At 36.2% G+C, this 22,701-nt stretch overlaps 1 protein-coding gene across 1 annotated transcript in view; it reads right to left on the bottom strand.

Annotated features, from left to right (window-relative positions):
- Nucleotides 1-22,701, bottom strand: part of JADE1 (jade family PHD finger 1) — a 125,873-nt gene that overhangs the window by 90,189 nt on the left and 12,983 nt on the right. The window contains exon 3 of the mRNA XM_015861230.2: nucleotides 7,447-7,517. The gene's annotated coding sequence lies outside the window, so the exon portion shown is untranslated. The remainder of the gene's footprint in view (nucleotides 1-7,446; nucleotides 7,518-22,701) is intronic.

The following is a 22,701-nucleotide window of genomic DNA, read 5'->3' as shown; positions in this document are numbered from 1 at the left end:
ATCTTGTAGAATTTTAGGATACAAAAACCAACAACAGTGTATTCATGTGCCTCTTCCAAACCCTATGCATCTCACTGGTAAATCCAAAGTATTTTCATTCCATCTGAATTCAAAAAGCCTTCTCCCGTCCATTACAGAACTAACTGCAGATTTCCACAGTTATGGAGATAAATAGAAATGTAATGACAGATTATTGTGCTTTGTCACTGAATTATCACAATCAGTCCCTCTGCTTCTCCTACCTACAGTATACTTTGTTTAATGCTATTCTTCCTTCTGTGCATAAGGTAGGCAAGTATAAAGAACTGGCCTACTCTAACATCTCCAAGTACTTTCATTCTGAAGGATTGATTTGTGCACTGAAGCTTAAAGGTGAAAATTCTGAAATTGCCTTGAAATCCTCAAACTGCTGCTTCTGAAGCTGTTCTGGAACAGCCCAGAAATTCTGAGGCGTATGAGATCAACACATCAAATTCTTTTGAAAAGTCAGTGTCTAAATTACACTCTCTCTGGTGAATACAATAGACATGCTTAAGATTCACTTGTAGGTAGCAAGCCTTGCATCTCTTCTCACTCAGCCAAACAGCACAAGCATTTTTAGTAGCTGCTATGTTACAAAACAAGACTTAATTAGAATTAGATCATGCCAAAATTGGGGTCCAGAAGATTTACACTCTGCCAGACTGCATACAATTCTCCTGGCTAAGCTAATAAACAAACCAAATACCAAAAAACACAGAGTCTGGATAGGGAGCTAGGAGTTTTCTGTAGGCATGGTGGAGGGAGGACAGTTGGACTAGATGATCTTATAGGTCCTTTCCAACCTTGTGATTCTGTGTAAAACTTAGGAACAATATTTTCTATGTATAACAAGACTTGTATGATAGAACAGTAGAACATCTAGAAGCAAAATTATTTTCAACAGTGGACTTCTGCATAGTTTTCCAAAGCAACTTTGTTTCATCACTTGAATATGTATCATACCATTCTTTGATAAACAAATGCTGTGCTGAGCAAAGGCTGTTCAAATATTTATTATAGCACCTTGGACCAACTGTACTACCTGATGAACACAAGGAGGAGGTGGTCATGTGGAAGAAGCTGCAAAGGCTGTTTTTTTCTAAAGGGCCTAAGACCAAAAGCAATATTGTATCTAGAGCCATATTGTGATGATTACACAATTCTAAAGTTTAAACTGGAAGATGTACTAGAGATCTACCTTTCCACACCATAGAAGGGCTTGTGACAGTCATGCTCTCTGCAACCTGGGAGCATGGAGAATTGGCCACAAAAACTGCAAGTCATCAGAAAATGGAAGCAGAGGAAGCTATGATAACTTATTCTCTGCTTTCAAAGCAGTTTCAAAGCAGACTAAGACTCAAGTGCAGTCACTTCCACAGATATATTAGGTACAATCTCTTGGTGCTGAGATTTCTTCAAAACCATGACAGGACTGCAGCTGTTCACTGCCTCCTGTGAAACAGTATTACAAGGAAAATCCAGTGCAGATCATAAGAACATTGGCAAAGCAGAAATAAATGACAACTAAAGAAGCTAAAAGATGCCAAGATACCACTGTGGTAAAAGTAGACATGATGAAAAATTATATGAAACTGTATTCCTTATAAATGTATAAAATGTTTTCATAAATACAAGATGTCATCTCTAAATTTACAACTTCTTACACTAGTAGTAAAATCACATTAGTCCTGAGTACATGAGAAGCCTTAGTGCTTGGGTTAAGTCCTGGTTTATTTTCATGAATTACAGTTCATACGTGCAGCAAGCACACAGATGTATGAAGTCACATCTGAGAGAATGTTGCTTTTGTAAAAGCTAGGATGAATCCTAATGTCGATTTCCATGGGAATGCACAGTGCCAATGCCCTAATTCTACAAAGTCTGACTATGCAAAATCAAATACAAGATTTCCACAGCGGAATAAAATTATCTGTGCTTACACTTAGATGTGTACTTTAGGGCTTTGTTGAACATAGGTCTACATATTACAGCTTGCTGAAAATGCTTTTTTGTTTCAGCAGATCATTAGTAAGAATTTTAACTTTATTTTAATCAAAAGTATTCAGAACTTTTCTACAAATGGGATATGCTCAGATGTATCTGTATGATAGGAACACGAAATACTGTCCTGTCAATATATAGTCTAAATTAATTTTCTCTTACTACCATAAATCATTCATTGAAATAGAAGACACTTGAACAGAAAAACATGTTAAAAATCTAAACAAAATATATATCAGGAATTGATCATCTTTAAATTAAAAATAATGAAATACTGATCTCTTGAGAAGCACATCAATATTTATTAAATCAAAGGGCATGTGTTAATGAAAGCTACCTAACATAATTTGCTGACCAGACACATAAAACAATGACCTACATAAACAATTTGGTAATTACTGAAGGAAGCGTCATTAAAATGGAAATCTGCAAAAATAGTGCAGCTGAAGTATCTCACTGAATCTGCTTGTTTACTGCCTCTTAATACTTCAATAACATGCCTATTTTGCACATTAAAATGTTATATGTATATCCACAGATCTAATTTACTTACTACCTTAGCAATTCCTGCATTAGCCACATAGAAAAATGTAAAATCACCACTGAAAATGTATAGGGATAGATTCATTTCATTGTGCATGTGATTAACACCTGTAGGCTAGATTCTCTGCTGTTCCACTGTTTGGAAACTAGTTCCGCTAGTTTGCAAAAAAGTATGTTGATTTCAGCCAAGTGAGAAACTAGCCTTGTTTTTGAAGGTATTTTTCCCCCCTGCAACCCAATAGAGGCAACTTAAAAATATAATTGAGATTTCCTAGAGAAATTAAGTGTATTAGAACATTTATGTTTTTAAACTAAACTGTAAAACCTGACATTAATATAATTATTCAGTCTTTCAGTAACTCACACATTTTAAGCACCATAACAGATAAATTATAGAGTCTTAGCTATTCATAAAACTTCATATATTGAAGCATTTCCTGCAGTCTTTATTGCTACTGCTTTGTCCTTCACCAGCTGAAGTAACAGCAGAAGTAATGCATTATGGCTGCATTTTCCACACAAAACACAAATTACTGGATAAAGTAGGAAAAAGCTCAAAACTATTTTCAGCAGTGAGAGAGGAACTAATAACTCAAGGAACATGACATTTTTATTAAGCACTATGGTCTAAGTTTCTTGAGGAACAAGCTTTAATAATTTGGTTGTACATTGCTCTGAAGGGATTAATATTATTTACTTATAAGCATGGCTTAGAGGAGAATTGCTAACACATCCTGCACACTTTCACCAGCTCTGTGCCTGATTTAGCTGCGAATAATTCAGAAGATTCATCACAGAGTGATTTCCCAACTATCTTTGTGCCTCCAAGCACACACAAGGGACAACTCTACGGACCATTAAAAACGGCCTTTAATATTCCAGCCCACCTTTTGAGATGCTTCCCTAAACTAATTCAGAAAAGCTGACAAAGATTTCCCTGTCTGTCCAGAAAAATACAGCAAATTCTATATTTTCATGTACGAAATGATCAAACTGGGACTATCTTCCTTAATAATTGCTGATGTCCATATGACTTTCACTTTTTATTCTTCAAGCTTTGTTAAATATTTGATAGCTTTCCTGAATGCTCATTGCTGATAGAAAGAAAAGCAGACTTCTAGTAAAACAGCACAATTGTCAGATTTCTGAAGAGCGCATTAAGATAAAAACATACTTATTGTAAGTGATCTTAATGGATCATTGATAAGACTAGTCTTGTTTAAATTATAATATTTCAGAACTCCTTATAGAAATAATTCATCTTAAAGATACATCATCAACTTCAAACTCTTACGGGATCTTGTAGCTGTGGATATTAATTCAGCAAGTTACAACAGAGTAGAAGGGATCTTCATCCATGTTTTGTATTTTGTTTACTTCTGTGCATAATTATCAGGATTCATGTCTAAGGGAGTTCAACAGTTTTGAGTACATACAGGCTTAGCTTCTTCCATTGCTATATTGGGAAGTTAAGCAGGAACTTTAAGTGACCAAAAGTATTTCTCATTTCATTGTATGTATTTGGTACCTCTTCAGCATAAAATTTGATCGTACTCATGCTATAACTAAAATAATAATAAGGTTTGTACCAGTACTACTCCCTTCTACTAAAGGCAATAGGTCTTCAGTGAAGATTTGTACTTGAAAAATAAGGTAACTACCTCTATGCAAGGAAGCATAAAGAGAACAAAAGCTTGCATTAAGGCTACACGAAAGTGTACATGCAAATTATGACAGGGCAATATCAAACTATTCCCTATATTAAAAAAGAGTAGAAAGTTCTCTTTGAATAAATAAATATCTCAGGGATTAGGAAAAGGAAGTTGTTGATCTCAGCCAAGAATGAGGAAATCAGCTGTGACTGATTAGCAAACAATTGCCTCATTTATATGAGCTAAATGTACTGCAGAGAGTCGCTCTGGTGATTAACTAGTTTGAGCCTGCTGATCATCTAAAGGTCTTCCTTGACACCTGATAAGCTAGATCAATAGAAATGATGATTTTGTGGATTTTTCCATGTTAGAAAACCAGTGGTGAAAAATGTTGTCAGACAGAAAAATAATGGCTGGTGACAGTTGCTTCTTCTCTGCATTTATAATGCAAGCACACCCTGAACACTCTCCCTCAGTTACCCCCCAGTACCGTAGGAGGTACTTTGCTAGTAAAGGACATGGTTGCTACCCAAGCAAGTCAGTAACAGCATTTCACAGAGTCAGAAATAAATAAATCAGGACACAGTTAATAGTGCTCATAATACCAAGTACCACATTAATGCACAACATACAGAAAATAGAAACAAATACAGGGAAACAGCCAACTAAATTTCCAGCCTAAATATGTAGCTGATTATTTCATCAATGAAATATTTTGGGGTGAACATTTCTGAATCTGAAGGCAGAAATACTTGTTAAGGGTTCATGATGGTTCAAGCCAGTATGTGACCAAAAGGGGTGAGATCCTGTTTTCTCCTTCCTGCTCATTCCCAGCCACAGGTCTCTCACCACTAATGCTTTGCACTGAGTACCACTTCAGATCTACATGCATGCACACAGAAAAACATAGCAAGCCGATTCAGCTCACAAAACTGACAGAAAGCTGTTTATTTTTAATGGGTCAGCAGGGAGAAACTTTGTTTCAGTAATGGTGTACTGCTAGATTACTTTGGATTGAAACACATCACTCCACTTCATCCTAAAGGTGTACCAAAGTTACGCAGTCCCCGGTAAGAAGCCCACCTCCACAGTAATGAAAGCAGCATGTCTGCAAGAGGAATAGTAGTAGTAGTGAGGAATACAATGGGTATCTTCCTTAATATTTATAGTAGCAAGTGACCTGTGGTATAGCTAAAAACTCGTATTTTTGGTCTAAGATCAATACAGGACTTTAACAGAGAAAGCCATCTTCCCCTTCCTCTGTCCCTTCAATGAGCTGTTGATCTCTACCTGCCATCTCTAACACATAGACCTCTACTGGCACTGAATGTGTGGGGGCTCACTTCTCTTCTGGTCCCTTACTAGGAAAAAGCAGCAATGTTACTGGCAGTGGGGAAAGAAGAGAATGTGAAAGCAAGACAACTGCAAGGATAACAGTCCCAACCCTGTGGAGAGGCCAAAGGAAGAAGGATCAGAGAAAAAGTAATGTAACAGTCAGAGACCCAGTTATGGTCAGAGCACCACAAAGCAGTGCCACACATACAACCCTATCACTGCAAGAACAGTTACTAATAAACATATTGCATACATTTAGAATTACTGAATAATATACATCACCATATGCTATAACCATCCCCTGTTTACAGCAAGGATCCTTCAGTTATGTGAAATCGGAAAAAGGGAATCAATTATTGGCTGGATTTGGTCTGATGAACAAACAGGAGGATAACTGTCACAGGAGATAAAACACAGCTACTTCCATCTTAACACCTGCAACTTCTGTTAGAAGTGACTGCTTAAAGCATAAAAGCAACCTGTTTGAATTGTGCCTTGGAGATTCTTCTCTAGATACAATGTATTTAGACCTGCATCCAAGATTTTTTCTTCAGTAAAAGGATCAAGTAAATCTCAGTCCTGTTAAATTTTACTTCAGTTCACCTGACATCAATTAAGGTACAAGTATAACTTCCATTATTTATCAACATGCCATGTGAGACCATATTAAGAGACAGAGTCAGCTCTGAGGGCACTTGCAATTCAGCAATGCATGGAGTACTGCCACCTTTTGGTTCTTTTAAGCAGTTCCATTACTTTTTGAAGCCTCACTCACATATAACATTTCTTTTCTTTCCTGTAAAGCCCTTCTGTCTTGGAAATTATTTCTCACTTCTTTTAACTGAGAAGTATGGAGGAATATCTGAAAAGTTATTCAATATCTTGGGAGGTGGGAGATTCATGATCCTTGAGGTCCCTTGCAACCCAAACAATTCTGTGATTCTGCGAGACCTCACTGTGGTTTTGCAATATCTGAAGTGAGTTTACAAGCAAGAGGGAGATCAACTATTTACACAGTCTGATAGTGATAGGACAAGGGGAAATGGCTTTAAACTGAAAGAGGGGGAGACTTAAGTTAAATATTAGGTGGAAATTTTTTATTCAAAAAGCGGTGAAGCACTTGCACAGGTTGCCCACAGAGGCTGCGGGTGCCCCATCCCTGGAGAAACTCAAGGCCAGGTTGGATGTGATCCAGGAAGACTGATCTAGTGGGTGCCAATCCTGCCCATGGAAGGGGGCTGGAGCTGGATGATCTTTAAGGTCCTCTCCAACTTAAGCCCTTCTATAATTCTATGGTGTCAGTTTAAATTATTCAGTACTCAAAGTCACCACTCTTCATCACAGGTTATTTCTGGGAAAGAAGCTTGGGATTTAAAGACATGCAAGGAGATTTGGATTCTTTCGACATCTCTTCCTTCTCCTTCATTTTTCTTATAATATTACATCCCTCTAGGGGAAAAAAAGAGACTGCTCATATAAGAGTCCTAAAGGGAACAGAATATTTTTTCTAGTTTAGCAGCAAATACCTCTGCAATATTGCTCCCTTTTCACAGAGGTTAAGAGGTCAGGGATTACTGTGACTGTTGCATTAGACACTTACAGTTACATTTTCAAAGCTATGCTTAGGTTAAAAATACAAATCCTGTTATTGTTACAGGATTAGCGCAAATAACTTTCCAAATGCTGCTTTCAAAATGGAGCCAAGAAATACTTGTGTGTACTTTCTGGAATTAATGTAGGCTATGATTACTGGCCAGTCTTACAACAGTGTTGCTGAATATACATCTATTGATGTACTCTCTATAGACACTCATTCAAACCTGTCCAGTCCGAGCACTAAAGAAATCCAGACATTTATTAAAATAGAGAAATCAAGATGTTGGTTTCAACTTACCTCTTCCTTTGCCACTGATTAATACAATCCATCTTGGTTCTGTTAAGACGACTTCTAGTTGTCTCTTAGAACTAAAGCAAAAAAAAAAAAAAAAAAAAAAGACAAAACTTTGTGATAACATAATCTTGGCTTTGCTTACTTTCACCAGGAGTTTCAAACCTGTGCTGCAGTGGTGGAATCAGCTAGATTTCCTGGTGCTTGCACTACCAGTTCCCCAGTTCATGCAGCCCAATCATACTTTTTCCTCCTATTCTAAATTAAAACAAGTTTAAAAATCTTTAGAATCTTCCTAGCTTGTTTTTGTCTGAGGCAATCATACAATTTTTCTTCTTCTGTTGCTGCGTAATCCATGACAATCAGAATGTTAATTTCTAACTGTAAAAGATTAAAATTTCCTCCACTTGTATATGAACTCTTAATCCTGAGTGGGCCTTTTAACCATTGTTTTAACCTTTGAAATCTTTAATAATGTTCTTCACAAGGAAATAGAGGAAAATTAAATTTCACAAGGGAGAAAATATTTTCTGTACTGTGATTACACTGAGATATGACACACACTGCCTATCCAGCATAACCAAATCAGAAGCATCTCCAGACGTGCCTTGGCACAGCTGAAAAAAAATAGAAAGCCTAAAATCTGGATCACACATTAACAGACATTTTAAGAATTTTAGTTCCGGCATTAAGTGCTTAATTCTGCATTTGACCTATGACAGACTCCTATATGTACCCTGATTTGATTTTTATTCCTGGCAATTACAACTCTCTTTTTTGCCGTTTATGCAATAAATTAGGCAGCTAGTTGCCATCTGTTTCCTGTGTACCAGCTAGGAAAAAGGGCCTCTTCAGAAGAATCATTCAGTCACTTGTGTTGAATCCCTGCCCTAAGTCACCCCCTGGGTGGCAGGAATGTTTTTTCTTGAAATAATCATGAGCAATTCCAGAAATTCTCCTAACGCAGGCACCTGCCTCCAAGTGCCTTGAATTAGGCACTATGAAAAGCACACAAACCTGCAAAACAATACCTGTCTTACATGAGTAACCCAGCATTACCCCACTTTTGTTCGTTTGTTTTTTTAATACTAAAAAAGTAATTTATGGCAGAAGTCTTCTCTAACATTGTTATGTTCACATCCTACGTAGATCTGGCACATAGTTGATGTAGAACACCACACAGCACATTTCATCTTCATGACTACATTTGTTGCTGACCTTAGCTTTCATCTTCCTCTTTTGTCAAAAGGAATTCTAGGATTTAATTATAATCCAGCCAGAAAGAACAGAGATTATTTCATCGTTAATTAATGGCAATTTCTCTTGAGCTGTTATGGTATAATACAGGCACCCTCCAAAAGTCTTACAACCACTTGTGTAAAGGTTTTTGAAGTGATTAAGCATCAAATAATCTTAAAGAGACCACTTACAAAATTCATACCTCAAATGCTTATATCAATGTTGGAAGACTTAATATTTTCAAGCAGCTAAACTATAAGTCTTCCCAATCCTTAACAGCATTGGTTAAAGTACAATATCATTCATCAGATAAGGATAGCAACTACTTAATTTAGTATGAGTAGCTGACAGGAGGTAGAAGGAATATTTTCTAGCATAAACTGAACCAGAAATAGCATCATCTAAAGGAAATAGAACTGCAGGGCAGTAGATATTAAAGAGGGAAAATGCTTGCATAATGGTAAGTGTGAAGAAGAACATTCAGAACTGCTGCACAAGTAATATTTTTCACACAGACTTGGCTGCAATTCAAGACTACAGACACAAATGTATTCATAAAAAAAAAAAAAAAAAATACAGTCCCCTCCTGGTATGCAATTTAAAACAGAAAGATCAAATCCTTGAATATTAACCTGATAATTACAGGCTACTTACTACAAAACTTCACTGATACAAGGAACAACATTGTTTTGCTATACTATATAAATACATTTGGTCTGATGATGCGTAGAAAACCATAAAACAGAATCTTATGTCTCATTTAGTAATAAGTAGAAAATTCTAAGGGTTTCAATTTTTAAAGATGAGACAATAATTTAGCTCCCACTCTTGCAAGGTAAATACACGTAAACTCTCATACACAGTATGAAAAAATGTGAAGGAATGTTCACGTGACTAGATCATAGGCATGTCAATGAACTTAAAAGAGCAACAGCCTTAAAAGGTACATGGATGAAATAAGTTTTACAATGAAGTAGAGAATAAGAGTCTGTAATAAGTAGAGCTGCCCTCCACAGAACCTGGAATAAAATCAAGGACCTTAAATTGAAAAAAATGCTTTAAAATAATACTGAATATAAAAACAGCCTTCAGAATTGTTCAGTCTAGCATTTCAGTTTTTTAAAGTTTCCCTTTACATCTGTGTAGTGCCGTGGCACAATGGAAAATGCAACAACGATAGCAGAGTTCTAGGCTGCAGCAAGCAAGAATATGCTTAAATGCAACAGCCACAAAAATAAAAAATAAAAAATAAAAAAAATCTGCTTACCCTTAGAAGGCCTCAAGTACACAGGAATCTCCAGCAAGACACCCCTACCTCCACTGCTAACCCTTAAATAAGGTCTGGGAAGGGGTGGATCCTGGCTCCACCCCCTCTGCTCACTCAGGTACATTGCATACCACCTGAGCTTTCCAAAGATCAAAGACAGAAAAAAAGTGAAGTCTAAAAGAATATTTTCTTCTCGTTTAAACCAGTTCCTTTGCCCCTTTTTAACCTGCTAAGACAGGCATAAAAAGTTTAGGTTTTAGTTCAAACTCAGTCTACAAACAAGATGAAAATGCTTTTTGTCATGTCTACACTGACTACAAGCATGCGTTGACCATGAAATATCCTTCATAATGATTCTAAAAATATTGTAAAAATATTGTTACATTTCCTCTCTCTCTTTTTTTTTTTTTTTCCCTTCTGTGCACACTGTTAGGCATATGTTTTTATCATTGCTATCTTTATCTTTCATCATCTGTCTGCATTTGGGATAAGCTCTGAAAAATTTCAAGCAAGGCAAACACAATCTTTTGTTTAGAACCAATAGGCCCAAGTTTCACAGTGTTGTTAGTAAGGATGATAAAAGAGTCAGTTTTTAATTAGGAAAGCAGAGGGGGCCTATAACCTTAGAAAAAGATAGGAGCTTTTTCTGTTACTCCCAACTTATATTAATTAATGCCTTATTACACAAATAGTCCCATGTGTTGAAAAGATTAATAAAGAAGAATCGGGCCAATTGCCTGCTGATAAAACTAGAAATGTACATATTTATGTTAAAAAGACTGTCAGGCAAAATAATGTAGTCAGACTAGTATGTATCATTGAAATCATTCTGTTTCATACGTTGACTTTCAGACCAACAGAGAAGTTAGTTTAAAAAAACCCACACTGCATACCCCATTATGTATCTGTAAACAATGGCATGGAACTTTTATGAGACATTTTCTAGCCTGGGGAGCAATAAACACTCAAATACTGCTTTATTTACAGTGAAAATGCAGCCCTCTTTATGAAAAGGTATAGCAGCAGATGAGAATGCACAACAGAACGTGAAGAGGAATACTCTCCAGTTAAAAGAGAAGAGTACTGTGAGACTGATTCAGTTAGAATTAGGTCAAGATGGGAGGAATCAGGCATCATCTAATAGATAAAACTTTCCATTCTGGTGAGAGTGAGCACATTTCAGATTTCTGCTCCTTGCTGTGACACACCTTTAAGTGCACAGACCAGAAAAAGCAAAATATCAAGCAAAAAAGCTATAATGATTAAGAATAAATGTCAGTTTTCCAGATAGATTGTAATTTTAACAATATACACCAATTGTTCTCTTGTTCAGCAAACTGAACAAGTGATCTTCTAAGTTAGTATTCCATATCTCTTCAGAAAAAACTGAACCATTTTTTGCATCAGAAGACTTCTATATGATGGGAGCATACTTTTCATACCTCTTCTACACCATCCAGAACAGTTTGGTTGCAGTATGCGCCAACAGCTTTTAAGACAGGGTGCCACCTATCAATTGTTCAGATTCACTTCAGCTCAGAGCATGGCAATAAGGCCAAAAAATGTTTAGAATTTATTACAGAAAAAAAAAATATTGCCGTTGAGGGACTGTTCTGGCATTGAGCCCTGGAGAGAAGAAAGCAGCTCCCCACAACTGCTGATGTACACAATCTCCATTGTTCTCTCAGGTTTCACAGCTGCAAAGGTTGTTTCCTCTTCCAGCAAGCAACTCTCCTCCCTGTAAAGCTGCACAGCAGCTCCATGACAGGAAAGATTTGTGATTTTTTTTCATTTCTTTGGTGGGGTGGGGACTGATCTTGTTCACTCTTCATTGCTTATATCACCCAGCCCAATTAACTTAATATTCCGTGACCTGAGCAGCTCAGTGGATCTCAGATGGCTGGGGCTTGATAATGCATTTCCTCTCTGTGTGCTAGTCTTGACAAAAATGATTTGAGAGATGTCTCTTGAATTCTTTAATCTTTTTTTATTTCATAAAAATAAAACAACTTTTACCTTACATATAATGGTTAGAAGGTAGGCCAATAATATATGAATATGTTAAAGCCTATTTAACTGATTGTATTCCTTGCTTAAACGTGCTATTTACTCCAAACAGTTCTTATCTAAGAGGATCCTTTAGATAACAGTTTGTTTGTTTTTTTTTTAATGGAGGGACCTTAGGCTAAACCTCCTTCCCAAATCTCTTAGCAACACAATCCCTTTCTGCACTGGTATTTCCCCAAGCTGCCCAGCAGGAATCTCCTGTAGTTCCCAAGTGACATAAGTTTGAAAGAAAAGGTGTTTGTGACACAAGGAAACTAGATCTCTAGAGATTTGATCTCTAGAGTTTAAAAAGGGATCCAACCATGCCATAAAATGGGACGTGTAGACTTGGTTCCCTAACGCCCTGCTATGGCATAGTGCCATCTCGTGGGCACCAGCAGTTTCTGGCAGAAAGAGGCAAGGAGGGTGAAAATGAAACGAGAACGGGTTGTTTCAGAAAAGAAATGAAACCCCATTTCATCTGCTATATTCCTGACATATTAGAACATTCAGAGCATCTTACCCGTTTACTTAATTACTACCTCACGTTGTTACCGTTGGATGCTTTAATATTCTTTCCAGACAACATATGTTAAATCTGGATATGACCACTCCAGAAATCTCAAGCATAATAAATAGTTAAAAATTTGGACCCAAATATGAAGCTTGACCGTATACTCTTATAAAAAGAGTAAAAAACAAATCTTTTTTAAAAAATACTAATGTTAATAGAATGTCTTAATTTACTCACCAATCATCCCTGTGCGAGTGATATTAGAGAAAAAAGAAGAAGAAAAAAATATTTGTCTTACTTCACAAATTTGGTGGTCTGAGAAAGGCAATATGCCATTTTTTCCTTATGAAGTGATTTCACAGAATGGTTTCATATTATTTCCACATAATCCTATTCTGCTCCAAAGGGAAGTGAAACAGTGTTGATCTATAATGATCTGGAATCAGAAGTGCAGTGGAAAGCTAATCTGCTGTGCTTCTGAATGCTTTGGCTATGCATAAGCATTATTTTATCAGTCCAGTATGATTAGTTACTGTACCGTCCCAAATAAAGGCATCACTAATCAGCAACTACTGAAGTCTGAATCTAACTATTTGCAATAAAGTAGTAACAAAATATTATCCAGATTACCAACTACTTTGTTTTCCAAGATAGATCATAATCTCCATGTCTGCTTTGGTTAAAATAGTTTAGGACATGACTGGAAACTCTTGCTAAAGGAAAAGTATCTGCCTATATTAGATTAGGATTTGGCAGCAAACTCTGAAATATTATAGTCTGTCATATCATATGGCACTAGGGCTCAAGACTTTTCACATTCCTCTAGTTGCACATGCTAGCAGAACTCGGCACAAGTTCTCACATCCGAAGGGAAAAATGGTTCATTTATGGTTTCTGTCTGAAGCTGAATGAGCATTCTGGCATTTTATTTTAAGGGAAAAAACCCTCAGTTTTTACAGCAGAAAAAATAACTTGGCCTACTTCCATCAGGGATTTATGTGTGGCAATAAAATTCAGCTTCCTGAGAGAGGGTGCCCACATTCCCCATGAAATTTAGGTATTAAAACCAGCAAATGTAATGGACTGCCTCCTTGACAACATTAAATAATGTCAAAACAAAACAACAAACAAAGAAACAAACAAAAAGGATTTAATTTTTGCCATCCATAAGCACTTAGGGACTTATCCTCATTTGAGGTTCTCAGCTACCAACCCTCTTCCTTTTAGTGCTGGTATTTCCATCTCATCCGCTCCTTCTAATGAAAAACAAAAGAAAATTCACGACATTCCCCAATTTGCAATACTTAGAAACTACAGTGTTGAAGTGTTTACTTTTTTAGGGAAAGATGCATATTCAAATTCCTCCTGTGAATAGATTGAAGCCTTGATTGTCCTCCAGGCAAATAATGTAAAATACTTTATGAAGATCTGTATTACTAAATATCATCCTAACACGTACATAAATGAAATTCTTCACACTGATAAATTTCTGAGAATTACTACACTCTACAGTGCAATTTAGAGTGCATTCTCTGGAATGCACGTAATCCCACAAACACTATCATCATTATTTTTTTAAGCAATCTGGTGGGGGGAAAAAAAAAAGCCCAAGTGGAGTAAAACAGAAAAATCATAACAGAGATGAGTCAAAGTGTTTGAATGAATCTGTTATCCAGTTCTTACGTATTGAGGCAGGGCCTAATGATAGAATTGTAGTTTATCTCCAATGCCACATGTAATTATCAACATTAAGCACCATATGGAAGTGAAGACACATCTTTAATCCATTTTTTAATAGCTCTGGAAAGGAATGTCAAATCTATATCTTGTAGGCTTTTTTTTTTCTTTTCTCTTCTTCTTCAAACAGTAACATACCTGGGATAGAAGTGATTTATTTTTCTATACTGAGAGTTATTACTCTAGATATCCAAAGGGAACAAACAGGTATTATGGTCTTCAATGTTGCCCTAAGAACCCACCTGCATTTAGAATAAGAAATTGTATAGAGCTCTGAGATATTGTCCAGAGTGCAAATGGAAGAATTAAGAGTTATATCCCATCTCAGGCTGAAATTAATATATTTGAATTTATTTGAATATATAGAATTCTATAATTCTATGATTTTATATACTCCTTTTTGTATGTTTGTGCTGATCTGTAAATTTAATTGTGTTTTGAAATCAAGAACCATTATTTTATCTGAAAAGGTTCTAATTATGCTTAGTCTTTACTTCTGCATTTTTCTATTTTGAAGTAGAAACACACAGAACTGAAAACTGCCATTGCCAGTTGATCACTAGAATTCACTCTAGAAAAAAATATGCTGCCTGCAGCCCTAGAAAACTGTTTCCTCTTGTTTGCTTTTGTTGGGAAAGAGCAGTGCAGAGGTAGGCAATGAATCTGATGACTCCTGGAACTGCTAAAGACCTTTTGACAGATAAAAACTAGAATATTCCAGTTTTTTTCTCTACCGAGAAATCCTGAGCAAGGGATTAAGGATGTACTGCAAAAGCCTGTTAAACTGTAAGCAGAATCCATGGGCTCTGTAAATATTGAGAAGACTTGTAGAAACTGTTTGGTATGCACATGCTCATTAATACTGATTAGTTTAGATAAGGAAAAATACACCAGATTTGAAAATAATTTTAAAATGTGTAAATTTCAGCTCAGATTGTAACCTCCATGCTCAGAGGTTTATTGTTTAATTGCAGCACAGGTTATCATAAAATGTAGAAGAATAATAGAATAATGGAGTATTAACGTATTTTAAAGAGTAGGCTTAAAGTTAAGATGGTAAAAACATGAATTCTAGTACAGCCTAGAGAAAAGGACAGTTATATTTTGAGTTCCTCTCTGATATCTAGTAACACATCAGCACAAATTAGAACAATATTTCTAAATCTTGATATATTCTTAGAGACAAACTGCAAGAGTTTACAATCACAGCAACCTCAGTTGTAGCAATTCCAGAATGAAAAACAAGGATCTGAAATGTATAAAAATTATACCAGAGTATAAATGCAACTGCTGTTCCACAGAGTGCAATAGTCATTATTTTGTGATTTCAGTCTGTGCAAAGTACCCACCATGACAGTATCTTAGACACACTTCTCAAACTTTCTAGACTAAAATTAATTTATGTAGATTTGCAATATAACGCACTTAAAATTTAAGAAAAGCTACATTTAGGCTTATATTATAAATGTCAGTCTCTCTTTCTGCTTTCCCAACCTATGCAATGCAGCAGAGCACTCCTAGGAAAATAACAGGCTATTGCAATTGTATGTTATGTCATAATGCATTCACTTTAAAAGGCAAAATTAGATTTACTTCCATAGGAAGAATAAAGCAAGTAATTGATTTTAGAAGCCTGTATTTGTCAAGAACAGAGAATCTAAAGGCTTTTAGCAAATTAACTTTTTAAACTAGTAACAAGTATCACGTTGGAGTTTTCCAGTTACAACTCTGGCACTGGTGGTAGTAATGGAAGTGATGTTAGAAAGAAGGTTCAAGGCACTGAGGCTCAAAATGCTGTCATCGGTGTGGGAAAATGCTACATCTAATTGTCACCTCTCAAAGAATCCATCTAGCCTGATTTAGTTTGAGGAACTGTCAAGATTCAAATACTGAACTTAAGCAGAATTTCCTGGAAACAGGCTATATAAATCCTTAATGTGACTTGAAACTCACACTGTTCAAATGTAATCCTCCATACTACACTTGGGTTTTTAAACTGAATTATGTAGTATGTTATGGCATTTAACAAATTTAATGATCAGAAGACAGAAAATTTTACAGGTGTATTTTAGAAGAACTACAAGCATGCTGAGAACTGAGGACAACTCTTCTAAGCTTGTATTCACAATGATCTGAGCTATCTCAATTTCAGGATGAAAATATGTTAAAGCATTTATCTCAGCAGGCTTCCATTTCCTATTCTAGAAAGTAAATTCTTTGAATATGAATAAAAATTCATTCTCCCTGTTGTTGTAGTAACAAATTCTTTCTTACCATTATTCTAAGGGTTATTTACAGATACAGTCCTACACATCACTGAACGCTGGGAGTATTCTGATATACATTGTGATTCATGCTTATTTCTAGTAATAATATTAACTATACTACCTGACAAATGCAATTGCAAGGAATGTGAATTTACTTTCTAAAATATGCAGTTCTCACATGCAGCCACTGGATGGACTTATGGAGTTAGTGAATATTTTTGGTTGTAGAAAAGATACAAAATTAGGTGAGCAATTGAGAACTTTCCTTTCTGGTCAGCAAAAAAAAATTCTTTAGAAAAGACCTAAGCCTACAAACAAGGTACAAGACAGAATTTAATCTCTTGACCTATATTTTTCAACACCTTTAGTTTAAGAAGTACTAGGCTGTGGAAATTAAGCAGAGTGATAGGAAAACTTGATTGTAAGAGAACATGTAAGCCAGTTGTAAACATGATTACTTGGTACCAAAGTTCTAAGGTAAAAACACTAAAAAATATACTGAAAAGAAACAGCCTGGAAACAGAAGCAAATCAGAGCTATTGGAAGTTCAGTTCAATTTTTTAGAAGTGTACTGCTTCAAAATGTCCCTACTCCCTAAGAATGATTTTAGGAAATATTTGCTTTAGATGTCTCACTTTTTTTCTGGAATAGGAATCATATGAAAATTTGAATCTTATTGCATATATTTGAAAAATGAGCCTTGCATTATTAAATCATCCATCAATACAAATATTTTATTCTTTTCTTTAGTATAGCTGGCTCTCACAATTATTTCTGAGTATTTCAAATGTATTATATTTACTTATAGGACAGTCTATTTAATGCACATTTTAAGCTAGTTTTCATTCAGTGTATACAATAATAATGTATATATGTGTGATTCCATGCCTTTCTGCACTTGGGTAGCTAAGAGTAGTAGGTATCAGTTATGGCAGGAAAACTCACTAAATCTACCCAACTCCTTGAACTTCAAGTAAATAGGGTCATCGTGGGGGAACAAAGTTAAGTTCAGGAATGAAAGCATAATGAAAAAAAGAGCTCTTGCATAAAGCTCTCTATAGCTGCTGTTCTAAAGCTGAAGCATGACAGACACTGACATGGTCCCACCACTCTCTTGATATAACCAACTGTAGGATATGAATGTGATTACATTGTTTTATCATTTTATTCTACATCATCTCCCTATTCTGTCCCAAATTGTTCAGAATGGCAATAAAATGTACCTATAGTTGAGATAACTCTGCATGCCTGAACTTCTTTTGTCTTGCTGAGTATACTGTCATAGCCAGGATGAATGAGATACAGCTTTACAAAGCACATGAGCAGGGAAGAAAGACTGTATCTGGTTCTGGTTCAGTGTGACTGTCTACTGCTTTTAGCCCTCTTGGGGAACAAAATACCAAAGGAGACTACAGACATCTCAGCTATCAACCTATATCAACCCTCTTTAACTTCTTGATCCTGAGAATAGTAACTCTATGGATAAAAGGAAAGCTGCAGAAAATAAATAAATAAATAGATAGATAGATAGATCATTCTGGATCTGCCTGGTATTTTGCTGCTTTTTACCATAATCTTCAAATTCATCATTTTTAGAAAAGCAAATTAAGCCTGATGAAGGGCCCAGAACACGCTAACTGAGCAACCACACTCCAAGTTACACATCTACTTTAACACCATCCTAAGTCAGGAGATGACATCCATGAATTACTTCCCTGTTGTTATAAGACAGGATATGGAATAAGAAGGAATTGCACCTCTTAAAATTATAATAATCATAGTGCCCGTCATTGGACACTGTTTGGAAAAGAATGTAATATTCCTCTGGCATGCCAGGACTTCTGAATGCCATATGCTGTCCTGACCTCAGATGGGGGAATAACATCTGGTATAAAAACCTTGCAGTCAGTAATGGAGACTGTACGCTCTTCTCTCTACCCCTCTACCTCTCTGACAATTACAGACCATGGTATTTCAGGAATGAAGTCAGGCTACAAGAATATTGAATGACTGAGTCAGGGACTAGGAATGGGACTGGCAACTGTAGAGTGTGCCTGATATATACGATTGCCTAAAAGAAAAATTGTGACAGGCTAGGTTCTCTTTTATCTCTCTCTATACAACTGTATTTTCTTCCTCATGTCTCTCTAATACATCCAGTGTCATATCAAATGTGTGTGCCTCCCTGCTAAAAATCCCCTGGAAAACTTCATGCCTCAGCCAAGAATGCTTCCACTGCAAAGCCCCTGAGCATGACTTGCTATTCTTGGCTTGTTCTGCCCTCCTTTAATTTCTTGACCTTGTTCTGGAACTAGGTGTTGGTCTGCTTTTAATCATGCCAGACTAACTAAACAGCAATCTTCTCATACCAGTGCTGATTCAGGAAGCCTCTGCTAAGCTGTTGCTTTGGGAATCTTCAAGCATACGAAGATTAGGTCATACACTTCCTTCCAGGGTAGTTGGCACCATGAGTTGCCAGCTCCAAGCTCGGACAATAAGCTGGGTGGGGCAACATCCTAACATTATAGAGGCCAATGTTAATGGAGTCTATGGAATTACTTACACCACTAATCTCACCACCTACATAAGCAAATCAAGTGAATCATCTACCTTACTGGTCTACCAAGTCTCAGACACACGTGATACTAGATATCACATGAATTAGATTTTTAAAGTGATTCTAAATTACATATTACAATGTAAGCTTCTTAAAAACACACACTGAGTTTAGGAGCGGTCCTCCTTCAGGCAGAATATCTAGGTAATTTATTGTTCTGGATGAACCATTGAGTAAGAAACTGTTCATTCCTATTAATAGTATATTAGTTAATAATTTCATTCTGCAACTACATCAAACTTTTCAATCGGCTCTGGTTAGGAAATACGAAACAAATATTTATAATAATAAATATATTTATAATAATAAATATATTTTAATGAAATGTCTGTCGGGCAGTTTGTATCTAGAGGTAACAATATTGATCCAAAACTCCTAATCTTTTATACTCACAGATCATTCAGAGTTTGTTCAGTCAATTGCTTTATTTGCACTGGATGCACTACTCCAATCATTCAAACTAGTAACCCGCTCTAGTTACCTGCACCTAAGAGTGTAATAGTAAATCTGTCCTATTACAGCCAAATGACAAATATCAGAAAAATTGTTGCTAAGACTGAGGATTTTGTCTGTGTTGAGGCCTGTGAATTCCCACCTGCTCTACGGAATGCTACTGTGCATACACTAAGTCACAGTATGGGCTAAGAACAGCTTGGAAAACTGCAAGTGTGGGTGACATATGAGATACAGTATGAATTCCCCTCACCTAATTAACATCATCTACTTTCTTTGACACATAAATACTCTAGTAGTCAATTCTTGTAATTCATAAAGTTGGATCTGACTTTTTTAATGTCTGCCACACTGAAGAAGTAACAAGATTACAGTACCTGTATTGCTCAATCCCAACACTTGAAATGCCTAAACCCTGTGTCAAATTATCTCCTGCTTATCTAGAATGCTTGGACATGCTCATGCTGACATTTCAGAGTTTATTTCAGATTAGCTTTTTAAAGGCACAGAGACTATCGGTGCACGTTTCCACATGCTCTGTAACCTACTTCTGACCAATTTAGGGTTTAACTTCTAACACCATACACATAGCCTTTGCTCACTGGAAGCAAACACAAATATCCATGCAAATATGAAGGAAGGATTTGAAAGTAAAAATAATAATTTGCAATTCCAAAAGAACAGCTGAAAAAAATTGATAATTTTTCTATACAGGAGGATACCTATTAGAAATATGTATAATCAAATTCCAAAGTCAGAAGTTGGCAACAACAAATTTCTCTAATACAGGAGTATCCAGAGCTGATCGAAGAAACTCATGGCCAAGCTCAATGTAGCAAGTCCTAATCCAGAGGTAACTCTACCCTTGTTTTCTTCATCTGCTGTACTTTAAAACTCCTTGTATTATGTCACAGCCATCTAATTTTGATCCTTGCTGCTTTATAATGAGGTATGTCTTTTTTTATGAGATAGTTCTTAACTTTGGAAAATGAGATGTGAGATGTGAAAGCATGTTTTATAGTAGTTTTCACTCAGAAATGTGAGTCTCTGCTTGCTAATGTGCAGACTGCATGCCACAAACCCATGCTCTCTAGAAATCCAACCCAAGTGAGGGAATAGATTCCTTCAAAAGGAGTGGGGGTGAACAACATAGGGTATAAATTTTAAACACCAATATGCATCAGTATGTACCAATACCCAATTTTATCTACCTCATCTGTGATTCAGAACCTCTGGATGACCTCAGAGAATTACAATAGTGAACGATTCTGAAAATCAAGGGAATAACCTTTATATCTGTGCTTGAGTTATTTGTGTTAAGAGCTTACTCATCAGTGAAGATCAGTGGAAATACATGCCACAATTACAAGGCAGTGTCAGTGGTTAAGGAATATACAGTCTAGCATAAATTACAAAACTCATAGTACATACAGAGCAGAGAAGCATCTCTTTTTTTTTACGATCTTTTTCATAATGTGTTTTTCTTGAATTAAGGAGTTTCTAAATAATGCAGTATTATGCATGAATTACTTAGATAAGCTGGAGTGGCAATATCGTTTTATGCAAAAATAGAAAAATGCTTCTCCATAGAAATACCTAAAGATTATAACTGTGATTTCACAATCAGTGTAAGCCAATCTGTTTGCACAGTGTGGAAAGCAGTTATTCTGTTCTCTCCTCCATCTCTGGCTGTAAGATGATGCTTTTCCCTTGCTAGGGCTCGGTGCCATAAAACAACACTATTCCCTCAATGCAGCTACCTTGCATTAAGACAGTTTAGAGAACACAGCAACAAACTCAGTGATGAGTGGTATTGAGGTCTTAGGTAGCATTAAGGTGAGATATTAATGAGGTTTAAGTAACTTGGGTATCCAAAGATCTGTTTTCATGCTTAATCTCTTGATACAGTGGATGCCCACATACCTCAAAATGAAATCCAAAACAACCAAAGAATTGATCAAAAAGCTGATTGAAGATACCATCTTAGCAAGTACTTACCTCGAGCAGATCAAGAGGGAAGAGTCAGTGCATGGTTACTAGTGTTCTATTCCATCTACTTAGGTGTCAACATACAGAAATTCTATTATAGTAATAACTCCAATTCATAGCCCTTGGTCTGAGGTGGGAAATCTGGGCTACGTTTTTTTGGGTTTTTTTTGCCAAGAACGGTGACAAACAAATCTCTCTAATATGTTCTCTGATCACCAGCCTAACATTTTGTTGTTGGATAAAGGCCAGAGTAAAGGAATTGGGCAGGCATTTGTGATACTTTTTTTTGGTACAACTTGAAGAGAAATGGGGATATTAGGTGTATTGGGCAAGATCGGAAACATGTCACTAATTCTTTAGCATAAAAAGAAACAATACATAGAGAATATCCTGAGTTGGATGGAACCCAAAAGCACCAAGTCCAACACCTGGTGCTGCAAAGGAACACCTAAAAATCAAGCTGTATGTCTGAGAGCATCTAAATGACAAGATGACAAATTGTAGTTCTATATGTAAATGTAGGGGGAAAAAAGGATTTAACACCATTCTTACTTTTGGAGTCTTCTTTCCTTGATAGTATAAATGAGTGGTGAGACTATACAGCAATTTTCTATATCATTCACAGAACTTTGATCCTCAGCCTTCAAACAAGTTAAAGCAATCTGAAGACTTCAGATTGGACTGTCTTGCTAGACCAGTGCAACAGCTGCTCTTTACCTAGGAATGTTTTCATGAGTTGCTATTCAGGTCATCCAAACTCTCAGTTCAAAGAGCAACAGAATCAGCTACCACATCCTCACATTTCCATAGGAGTTCTTACATCAGCACAGACCATCTCACTTAATTGAATTCCCAAGTGCAAATCGATAGAAAGGATACAAAAGGAAAGCAGAAGTTTTAGCTACAATCTCTGCTGATCACCAGATTAGTACTTCAAAGACAAGAATAAAAACTGCCTGCTCTAGATAAAAACTGCATTCAGTAACAGAGATTTGTTTATTTTTGTTTTGGAGAACATACATAAATTGGTTGCAATATGTTATTTCTAATTCACTTTCACAACAAAGGGTAAGAATATACTTAATCAAGGGGACTAGGTTACATCAGATCTTTTTGGAAGCCAATAAAAAAG

This window comes from Coturnix japonica, chromosome 4, assembly GCF_001577835.2.
Source record: "Coturnix japonica isolate 7356 chromosome 4, Coturnix japonica 2.1, whole genome shotgun sequence".
NCBI lineage: Eukaryota > Metazoa > Chordata > Aves > Galliformes > Phasianidae > Coturnix > Coturnix japonica.
The sequence above is the reverse complement of the archived record's forward strand: the minus strand, read 5'-3'. Positions and strand labels throughout refer to the sequence as shown.